The following is a 12,034-nucleotide window of genomic DNA, read 5'->3' as shown; positions in this document are numbered from 1 at the left end:
GTATTAGGAGTGTGCTGAACAGCGGTCCTGGTAACCGTGTAGGAGCTGGCTGTGTGGAGGAATGATCATTCCCATGCTGTAACATCAAAAGTTTTAGTTTGTTTACTAAGATTTTTTAAAATAACATTTTTGTAATAATAGCTTTTAAGTAAATATTTTCAGATTGATTCTTGTAGGCTAGAAGTTCATCCTGAAACATGATCGTTGTTTTCAGCAAAATATTCTTTTTAACACATGGCAGTCAGCCAAAATGTATATTTCGGCACACCTGTAACTACATGAGGATTCTCTTTTCTGTATTCTTTTTCCTGTTACTATGACGATAATCATACTTCATATTATTGCAGCACTCAAGTTTGCAAAAATGTTTCTTTGCTTTTCTCTAATTAAACAGAGCTGAATTCATAAGAACCTCCATTACTTCTCATAGCAAAGAAACGTAATCTAGCTAATTCAAAGTAAACTCAGCACCTTCTGGATTAAGACTTCAATTTCTTCTAGGTGAGTAATCAGTCTCGTTTCAGGCTTCCCTCCTCTCTGGCCTCCTTTCCCTCCTGGTGATGATCTGAGATCCACATCACCATCCCTAGGTCGTGCCCTAGGCAGCCACTGCTCAGCTGTAGCCACAGTCAGTGTCGCAACTCAGGGCTGTGGAACATCCTGTATGACAATAGAGGCTGAAAATCCAGAATCTCATATAACAGTCTTCTAATTTGTCAATATTGGCAAGTGTTTCCCATCCAGATCCACTCTCTACCCTTCGTGACTCCATGGGGAGGCTGGCCTGTAGGGACGGTATCAGAGGACTTCCTTGCTCTCTGGCTTCCTGTCGTGTTCAGCCAATGGGGATCACCAGCCAGTGATCACCAAGGTAAGTGTGTTCCTTCTCCATCTCCCTATCTACATGATATTGAGTTAGGTGGGGTTGGGATGTCCATGGCTATTAGCCTCTACCAAAGACCCCTGTCCAGAAGCCTTCCAGGTAGGGGATGTGACAGTTCCCTTAGTTACAAACCCCAGAATGTCTTGCCATTCTTTGTTATTGCCCGAACTCTGTCCATACCCTTACGAGGAGTTTGTGTGTGGGGCCCATCTGTTTCCCAGCCAAAGCCAGATTGATTCAGAAACAGATGCAACTTTTCCTTTTGTCATTATATGGGCCAAGTAAAGCATAAAAAACTGTATGGACCAGATAAAACCGTGTCTATAGATCAGATGTAGTCCATGGCTTGTAAATATTTTTTTGTAGCATCTCCCGTGATATATTCTTGCCTAAAAAATTAATCTAAATTCTATCAGCTATCTCTATCCATATTACAGTTTAAGAGAAATAAGAAGGATGGAAGAACCAATTAAGGGACATAATCCAAAATATGGGACATTACTCTTCCAGGGCAAATGCCTCAGTTTCCAATAAATCAAAGACATAGCAAAGGGGCAGCTGGTAAGGAATAGAATTAAAAGAAACTCGAGACAAAACAATCGAAAGCAATGTGGGAGTCTTGTTTGGATCCCGATCCAAATCAAATACCTTCAAGACAATCAAGGGATTTTAATATAAACATGGTATGAAGAACTTTGAAGACGTGTTAATTTTTCCATATACTTTTTCAATCTACTTCTTCATGAAGTACCAGTTTGAGATGCATAATGAAGAGTATGAAAGGCCTCATGTCTGGAATGTGCTTTAAAATATGCTGGCAAGAATAATAAATGAATAAGTGTGGGGAGGGACAAGTGAGAAAAGACGGGTAAAATTGTGGCAGTTGTCGAAGTGGGGTGGTGGTTCATGGGGATTTATCATTCTCCTTTCTCTATTGTCGTTATGTCTAAAATTTTCCAAACTAAAATGCTTTCAGCTAATGGGAAAACAAAGATGTCCTTGTTTGTACGCAAGCAGAATTCCACTGTAGAACAATGCCACGACCCACATTCTGTACTAACTTCTCCTCTTCCTAAGAGAAGCCCCGAAGGACTCTGCCCCCCAGGAAAGCCTCTTCCTTCCTGACAGTTCAGCCTTGCGGCAGCCATCTGGAATGTCTTCCTTCGATTCTGGTGTCCTCGCTCCTCCGCTTTTGTCTCCTACTTGCTTTTATTTCCTCGCTCAGTTTACTGGATTCACCTTTTTCTCCATCTGTCCTGATTTAAGGCTTAGCCTTGGGCATTGGATCTCCCTGCCCCCTGGCCTCTACGAAGAGTTGGAAAGCACCAAGTCCAACCTGACACAGGCCATCAGTCTTTCCTTTCTGGGATGATAGAATTCCCACGTTAAGACGACCACAGAGTGGCGCCTAGGTGGCTCTGTGGGTGAAGCACCCCATCTTGACTTCAGCTCAGGTCATGATCACGGGGTTGTCAGATTGAGTCCCAAGTCTGGCTCTGTACTGGGTATGTGTAGCCTGCCTGAGATTCTCTCCTTCCTTCTTCCCTTCCTTCCTCTCTTAAAAAAAAAAAAAAATATATATATATATATATATAAAATATTTTTATATATTAAATTTATATTTTAATATTTTAAATTTAATGTATGTTTATATTTTAAATTTAACTTTAATAAATTTTAATATTTAACATTTAATATATTTTAATATTTAAAATTTAATATATCTTATATATTTTAAAAATTATTTTATTTATTTGAGAGTAAGAACACAAGAGGGAAACCACAAGGTGGGGGAGAGGCAGAGGGAGAGGGAGAAACAGACTCCCCGCTGAACAGGGCTCCCAGTGCGGGGCTCCATCCCAGGACCCCGGGATTATGGCCTGAATCAAAGACAGATGCTTACCCAACTGAGCCACCCACATGCCCCTACTGCAGAGATTTTTATGGCAAATTCACTTTTTTAAAAATTAATTTTTTTTGAGATTTTGTTTGTTTAGTTGACAGAGATTGCAAGTAGGCAGAGAAACAGGCAGAGAGAGAAGAGGAAGCAGGTTCTCTGCTGAGCAGAGAGCCTGATGCAGGGCTCAATCCCAGGACCCTGAGATCATGACCTGAGCTGAAGGCAAAGGCTTTAACCCACTGAGCCACCCAGGTGCCCCACAAATTCACTTTCTTATATAAATGTGTCAAAATCAGTATAATCAGTATATCTTCATTTCATAAATAGGAAAATGGAGAAATGTCACAAAAAAGTAAAAAAACTTCATTGAAGACAACAAATAATTCTTTGGAGTTGTTGATACTATAAGTCAAATTGCTCTAATTGGTGGTTATCATTTATATTCATACAAAAAAATCACTAAAAACTCTGATCCCCTTCTTAAGAGCCATTGCTGCTCAGTAAAATTTAAAGCTGACCAGTTACATACACGTATACAAAAACACACATCTGTGGTCCAGTTAACCTTTTCAAGAATATGTTTTAAGTCTTTGAAATATACTACTATATTTTTTATTATATCTACATATGTCATGTGTTATTCATGATTATTATTTCTCCAAAAGTAAGCTTAATGAAAATTTAAAATGCAAAATGATTTAAAGTTCAGTTTATAGAGGGCAGAACTGGGTGATATACTATATTTATTGCTTTTTAAGAACTGGGGAATAGAGCAGGATACTGCATCTGAAAATTCTAAAATACTTCAATACTATGTGCCATTCTGTAAATTATTTTAGTTTTAGTTAGTTAAAAGTTAGTTACTTTTAATGCAAAATACATAAATCCTTAGGGAGCATTATTAGAGTGCTAAGAAAAAAACAATATTTTCAGATTCTCGTATGATCATCTCTCCATGTGGTCAACTTCATTCTTGTTTTCATTGGGTTTTGCCACTTTGCTATATTTAATGATACTGTACAAAAGTCATTTGACCTGGATCAGAAGAATTCAAACCCTGATTTTGCTGACAAGCAGATATGGGATAGCATATGCCTGTGATATGACCTGGGGCATGTTCTCTGACATTTTTGTCTGTTTCTATATTTATAAAATGCAAATGTGATGTAATCTCTCCAACAGTGGGGTAAAACACAAAAGTTGTTTGATGTGTTGGAAGTACTCTCCTATGTAACTCTTAGCCATTGTTGTTATAGACTCACAAATGAGTCCCCGAACTTCTTTGAGTCTGTTTTCTTATCAGAGCGATGAAGGTAACACCTCCTTTTTTTTTTTTTTCTTTTTAAAGATTTTTACTTATTTATGTGAGAGAGAAAGAGCATGAGACGGGGCAGGGTCAGAGGGAGAAGCAGGTTCTCCACTGAGCAGGGAGGCTGACAAGGCACTCAGTCCTGAGACTCCAGGATCATGACCTGAGCAGTTGTTTAACGAACTGAGCCACCCAGACACCCCAAGGCAACACCTCCTTAACATGTTAGGGTTACATGAAATAATACAGGTGAATGTGCACCATAACTTATATTTTCTCTGACGATTTAGGTTATCATTTTTGTTTTTTGAAATTATTTAAAAAGCATGAGAGAGATGTTTTTTATTAGTAGTATATGAATACTCTGCATGGATACAGTCCCACACTAACAATTTGGATAACATGGACACCTGACCTTTTAGAAATCTACAGTTTAAAGAAATAGCTTAAAACTTCAAGTTAGAACTTAAAGACAAAGTGTTTTAACTAATACTTTTACAGTTAAACATTTTTAAAAAATTATATTAACCTCCTCCACTCACAATTAACTGTTATTTTGCATAGAGGAAAATAGAACAAAATGAATCTCAAATCGCTTGGTTATCAGTTTCAATGACAGAGCCAAACTAAATTCAGAAATGACTTTCCTTATAAATGAACCATACAGAGTGTGCCTGGTGCTTTTTAAAAGTCTGTTATTAAGCCCCATGCAATACTATTTTCATTCTGTATTTTTCCAGATTATTTTTCTTACTTCTCTTGTATACTGTTTCTTAATTCCACATTTTTCCACTTTTCTTTTCCTATGAGTTTTGCACTGTTATGTCGAATGTCTAAAATTTTATTATTATTAACATATAATGTATTTATTTCAGGGTACAGGTCTTTGATTCATCAGTCTTACACAATACACAGCTCACACCACGACATATACCCTCCCCAATGTCCATAACCCAGTCACCCCATCCCCCCACGCCCCTCCCCTCCAACAACCCTCAGTTTGTTTCCTGAAATTAAGAGTCTTCTTTGGTTCACCTTCCTCTCTGTTTTATCTTGTTTCATTTTTTCTTCTCTTCTCCTATGATCCTCTGCCTTGTTTCTTAAATTCCACGTATCAGTGAGATCATATGATAATCTCCTACACTGTTGGTGGGAATGCAAGCTGGTGCAGCCACTCTGGAAAACAGCATGAAGGTTCCTCAAAATGTTGAAAATAGAACTGCCCTATGACCCAGCAATTGCACTATTGGGTATTGACCCCAAAGATACAAATGAAGTGATCAGAAGTGGCACCTGCACCCCAATGTTTATAGCAGCAATGTCCACAATAGCCCAACTATGGAAAGAGCACAGGTGTTCATCAACAGATGAATAAATAAAGATGTGGTATATTTATACAATGGAATATTACATAGCCATCCTAAAAATTAAAATCTCGCCATTTGCAGTGACATGGATGGAACTAGAGGGTATTATGCTATGCGAAATAAGTCCATTAGAGAAAGACTATTAGGTTATTATTTTGATTGCATGCCAAGATTCATGCCCTGACCCATCTTTGACAGTAATTTCTATTCCCAGGAGAGTGAGATTTAGCAATTGAAATGAAGGCTTTTCAAAGAAGTACCTAAAACATCTTTTGTTAACCAAGCCTGAAAACTGATTAGTCATAGTATCTCTTAGATCCTGTGTGTATGTTTTTTAAAGATTTGTTTTTTTATTTGAGAGAGAGAGAGAAAGAAAAGCAGGAGGGAGAGGGAGAGAGGATCCCAAGCAGACTCTGTGCTGAGTGCAGAGCCCCACATAGGGCTGGATCCCAAAACCTTGAGATCATGACCCAAGCTGAAACCAAGAGTTAGACACTCAGCCTACTGTGCCACCCAGGCACCCCGGATTATGTGTGTTTTTATCTATTTTTAAAAGATTTTATTTATTTATTTATTTATTTATTTATTGAGAGAGCATGAGAGAGAACAGAGAGGGGGTTGGGGAGGGGAATAAAAGAGCAGAGGGAGAAGCAGACTCCCTGCTTAGTAAGAACCCTGATGTGGGCCTCGATCACAGGACCCTGAGATCATGACCTGAGCCGAAGGCAGACGTGTAACCAACTGAGCCACCTAGGCATCCTGATTAAGTGTGCTTTAAATCAAGACCCTGCTGATGCACACACATGCACACACCCACATGGAGTTGGGGGGCTAGTTTCAAATGGGGAAGCTGAGAGTGGGGTAACAGGAAGTCTTAGAGCAGATTCAAAGAGTTCATGGAAGAAGAAAGCCCATTGATAACAGGGACATGTGTTTTTAGTAAGTACACTAAACAGGATTCTTTCTATCGCAGGTGGCAAGAATCCAGCTCTGACTGGCTTCAGTAAAAGGAATTTTCATTGGTTCATTCATACAACTGAAAACTCTAGGGGTAGATCATTGTTAAGCATGATTAAATCCTTTTCCCCCAAGGCAAAGCAGGGATTTGGGTACCAAAAGATTGATGAATGGATTCTGGGGAGCGAACATGCCCATGACAATAAATATTCCAGAGATGGTTTAGAAGGAGAAAGGTAAAACTCACATGCTTCCAATATATTTGATGGCCATGCTATTTATGTCTGAAAGATGTATCAAAGTTGTGATGAAGGCCCCAACTCAAGAGGCTAGTTCAATGCTAAGACAAATTTAAGCCCTAATTCTAAATCCTCAGGAAGGAATCCTGATCCATCCACTGTGTCCAGGAGTGATCCACCAAATCAGCAGTGGCCAGGGACACAGGGCCACCTACTCTGAAAATGACAAAGGGAATGAATGGGAAAGAGAAGATCTACTCAGAGAAGCAGAGATCACTGTGAAGGGGGACATGCCCAAAAATGTGAATGAAAGTCTCCTACAAGTATGTCCTGCCCCTTTAATTTTTCAGAAGCACCAATGGGACATGAAACAGTGACTGGCAAGAATACCATCAACATTTTTCCTCCATTTAGCTAAGATCTTTAGGCTGTGAATTGGCCTGGGAGAGGTAGCAATCTGTCATCCTCAGGAAGGCAGCCAAGTCACTGGCCAAAGGCAGCTCAATGCTAAATAGCCAGAGAAGCAGGCGCTGGTAGAGAAAATCAGTAACTTTATACCTAGGGAACTTACAAATCCTCCGTCCAGCTGTATACAGGTACCCTTTTACTGGGGAGACCAATCTTATAAATCAGGAGTGCATGACTTTTTCTTTAGCCTAGTAGAAAATATAAATAATATTTTTTAAAAAGCTGATCACCAATTTTCTAAGTCCTAGTTCTTTTTAAATAAACTTTTGGTTTTAGAATGGTTTCAGTTTTATAAAGAAGTTGCAAAACAGTAGAGACTTCCCATGTCCTCTGCCCTCAGTTTCCCTTCTTAACATCTTAATGTTAGGATGACATGTTCATCACGACTTGTCAACTAGTGAAGCAGTATTAATACATTGTAAGTATTTACCAAAGTCCATATATATTTTATTTAGACTTCCTTAGCCTTTATTTGTTCTTAAAATAACTTGCTATGTGAAAAAGAATTCCTATGTTCCTTGTCTATCCCAGGATCCCACCAAAGATACATTGCATTCAGTTGTCACATTTCCTTGGAGTCCTCAAGACAGATGGTTCTACAGACTTTCCTTGTTTTTGATGACCTTGACAATCTAAAGGAGTAGTGGTCCAGTGTTATGTAGAATGTCCCTCTACTTTTTTTCTTTTTAAGATTTTATTTATTTATTTGACAGATAGAGATCACAAGTAGGCAGAGAGGCAGGCAGGGTGGGGTAGGGGGAGCAGGCTCCCCATTGAGCAGAGAGCCTGATTTGGGGCTCGATCCCAGGACCCTGAGATTATGACCTGAGCCAAAGGCAGCGGCTCAACCCACTGAGCCATCAAGGCGCCCCCCTCTATTTGGTTTATGTGATGTTTTTCTCATGGTTAGAAGAAGGTTAGGGTTTTGGGGGCGGGAGGCCATAGAGGTAATGTACCATCCTTGTTATGTCACATCAAGATTATACACTATTAACATGACTTATCACTGATGACATAAAACTTACTTATATGGCTGGTGTGGTTAGGTTTTCCAACTGTAACATTACTATTTTTCCTCCTTCCTTATTGTACTTTTTGAAGGAAATCACAATGCACAGCCTACACTAAAGGAGTAGGATTAGCATCTACGTAAGTCACTTAGAATTCTCCTGGGCAGGAAATTTGGTTATCCCCTATTTATTTATTCTAACATCATTTATATAAGCATAGACTCAGGAATACAGTGTTTCTTATTTTGTAGCTCACATTGTTGCATCCTCCATTACCGTGTACTTATATCTCAATTCCAGGATTGCATTTTAAAATAAAGGACAAATAGTAGCACCGGGGTGGCTCAGTCGTTAAGCGTCTGCCTTAGTCTCAGGTCATGATCCCATGGTCCTGGGGGAAACACCGCATCAGGCTCCCTGCTCAGTGGGAAGCCTGCTTCTCCCTCTCCCACTCCCCCTGCTTTCGTTCCCTCTCTCACTGTGTCTCTCTCTGTCAAATAAGTAAATAATAAGAAAGTAAAATAAAATAGAGGAGAGTTAAATACACCACAAGCTCAGTCGGGATGATAGCTTTTGGCCTAAAAGGACCTCATGAGAGTCTGTCCTGAAGAAGAAAATTTATTCATTCTCATTCTTTTTTTTAAATACTCTTTTTAAAAAAAGTTTATTTTTTCTTTTTTAGTAATCTCTGCATCCAACACGGCACTCGAACTCACAACCCTGAGATCAAGAGTCGTGTGTTCCCCTGACTGAGGCAGTCAGGCACCCCTATTCATTCTCATTCTTATTATTTAACCAGAAATGTCCATAGCTTGTAACCTCTCAAAACATTTTGTGGGAGCAAATGCAAATACTTAAAAGAGGGACAACTGGTCTTCTAATGATACTCTGGCAGTTTTCAGTTGGGATTGGAGTTGAACTTGAACATCCTTACTTCTAATTGGGCCTTCCAGGGGCATCCCTGAACCCAGACATTGTGCGTTCTAGAGATGGCCTTGTTACTAGACATAGGACTATGATGGCTACCTTCTCTCCCTGGGCCCCATTTCTTCGTCTGTAACCAATGCGCTCAATAGACATTTATTATGTCACTACTCTCTGCCAGCCTCCATGGGAGAAGCTCTGCAGAGAAATCTGGTGGAGGGTCCAGGGAGGTGGTGCCCAAATGGTTTAAGCTAGGAAGCTGAGATTTTAATCTCGTAGATTAAAAAATTGAAGAAGTAATGTCCCACGAACCCAGCAATTTCACCTCAAGGTGTCTGCCCAAGGAAATATCTCCAAGGATGTTCCCTGCAGAATTAGTTGTGAAGGAAAAATGTTAAAACAATCTCATTACTTACCATTCTAGGACAAGACAAACAGGTTTAATCAGGAAGCAGAATATTATACAGGTGGTAAAAATATGACCATGGCTGTATCTTGAAAATATAAAGTTGAAAGAAAAAAACAATTTTGGAATAACATATACAGTGTAATACTGTATCAATGTCAAAACACAGAGCTGAAATCCTGCATTTGTAGTAAAAGTATCCAGGTGTGGACAGGGAGAAGAGATACCTAGTTTGGCTTAGTGGTTGCCATGGATAAGGGAGGTCTCTCTACCTCAGGAGGAAAACCAAATTTCTCTCCTTTCTTTCCACTCTGCAGTTTTGCCACCCCCTCTGTGCCTCGCACCCCACCCCCTCCAGAATCTCATCATTTACCCCAACCACATTGTTATAGGACTGTCTCCAAGGCTGTCTTCTCTCTAAGAGGAATTCAGTCCAAGTTGTAAAGTGAGACAGATTTCACCAGCTTTGGATTTGTACAGGGAAAGTCACTGTACATTCACTACCCTAAAGGAAGGAATAATCCAGAATGTTCTGCCATAGCAAGGGCCCCCAGGTAAAAGCTCAGGAGGTAGAGGGACCTGTGGCAGCGGTCATGAGGACGCTTTCAAGACCAGACCCACCCTGCTGCTGAAAGCACCCTGTCAGACAGCGTTCTGTCAGTCCCCTCAAAACCAAAACTCACATGGGGAAAGGCCTGGTCATTTTGGCCCAATTCAGAACATCACTTATGGTCCTTTTTAAAAAAAATATTTTATTTATTTATTTGACAGACAGAGATCACAAGTAGGCAGAGGCAGGCAGAGAGAGAGGAGGAAGTAGGCTCCCTGCTAAGCAGAGAGCCCGATGCGGGGCTTGATCCCAGGACCCTGGGATCATGACTCAAGCCGAAGGCAGAGGCTTAACCCACTGAGCCACCCAGGCACCCCACTTATGGTCTATTTTACCACCAGATCTCCCCCACAGCGGCAGCTGAGGCTGTAGTCAGGCTGGCATTTCATTTCGACTTTTTCCTGTGCCCGGTCCTGCCTCCTTTTTTCCCAAGCAAGTCTTGCTGCCTAGGAGACTCTAGTAAGCCTTCTGCACACTGAGCTCCATCAGGTATCTTGCTTTCTTTCTCCCACACTCACTGGTATATGAAGTGTGATAGTCAGCTCTCCCTGCGTTGATGCAAACAACCCCCCCCCAAATCTCTGTGACATGTAACAGCAAACATTTATTTCTTGCCCAACTTTCTGTAGGTCGGTTAGCATCTGCTGGGGCTGTTGACTCTAACTGGGTTCAGTTGGCTTGACTCCACGCCACGGCTCTATTTTAGGTCTATTCCACTGGCCTTTTATTCTAGAACCTAGCTTAAAAGCCAGGTAAAAGCAACAGCTAGGTAGGACATGTTCTTTCTACGGGTGGATGGCAGAGGTATAAAGGGCTGGTGTGAATTGTGAGACCACAGCTCAGAGCTGAAACTGTTGCTGTTACATCTGTTCCAAGGGCCAGAACAAGTCACATGGCCAAATTCTACATCCCTGGGGAAGGAAGGATACTCCACACCACGCATAGCAAAGGTAGGAACAGAGGACTGTGTGCAAATAATGCTTCTACAGTAAATAGCCTAAGAGGTAGGCAGATTCAAGATAAAATCAGAGAGGGATACAAAGCATAAGAGACTCTTAATCACAGGAAACAATCTGAGGGTTGCTGGAAGAGGGGGGAGGGGAGAGGGTAACTGGGTGCTGGACATTAAAGAGGGCACCGGACGTAATGAGCACTGGGTGTTACGTAAGACTGATGAATCACTGAACTCTACCTCTGAAACTAATAATATACTATGTGCTAATTAACTGAATTTAAAAGTTTTTAAAAAAAAAAATATTTATATATTTATTTGAGGTAGGGGCAGAGAGAGAGGGAGAGAGAAACTCAAGCAGACTCCATGCTGAGTGCACAGCCTGACCCGGGGCTTGATCTCACCACCTCAAGATCAGACCTAAGCCGAAACCAGGAGTTGGATGCCTGTCCAACTGTTCCACCCATGTGCCCCGGTGGGCAGATTTTCTTAAAACCAAGACCCCTCTAGGGAAAAGGGGGAATGGGAGACAGACTTATTCTCTTGGAAGTTTAGAATTACTAAAGCATTATTGGGTGAACTAGGATGGTCCTAACCAAGGCAAGATGCATGAAGGGGACAAACAGCCCCCTGATATAAAATAAATAAATAAATAAATAAATAAAATTGGGTTATGGACATTGGGGAGGGTATGTGATATGGTGAGTGCTGTGAAATGGGTAAGCCTGTTGATTCACAGACCTGTACCCCTGGGGCAAATAATACATTATATGTTGATAAAAATAATAAAAAAGAAAAAATAAATAAAAATAAAAAATTGGGGTGCTGGGTGGCTCAGTGGGTTAAAGTCTCTGCTTTCGGCTCGGGTCATGATCCCAGGGTCTTGGGATCAAGCCCCACATCAGGCTCTCTGCTCAGCAGGGAGCCTGCTTCCTCCTCTCTCTCTGCCTGCCTCTCTGCCTACTTGTGATCTCTGTCAAATAAATAAATAAAATCTTTAAAAAAATAA

The 12,034-nt window shown here is 40.7% G+C and overlaps 1 long non-coding RNA gene across 1 annotated transcript; it reads left to right on the top strand.

Moving 5' to 3' along the window:
* The first annotated feature begins 350 nt into the window (after positions 1-350).
* Positions 351-11,082, top strand: LOC309845968. The gene is made up of 3 exons (XR_014301632.1): positions 351-501; positions 731-871; positions 10,950-11,082. It is a non-coding gene; the product is annotated as an uncharacterized lncRNA (long non-coding RNA).
* Positions 11,083-12,034: the final 952 nt, after the last annotated feature.

Source organism: Mustela nivalis (genome assembly GCF_964662115.1).
Source record: "Mustela nivalis genome assembly, chromosome: 13".
Lineage (NCBI taxonomy): Eukaryota > Metazoa > Chordata > Mammalia > Carnivora > Mustelidae > Mustela > Mustela nivalis.
This window is presented reverse-complemented; position numbering and strand designations above follow the sequence as displayed.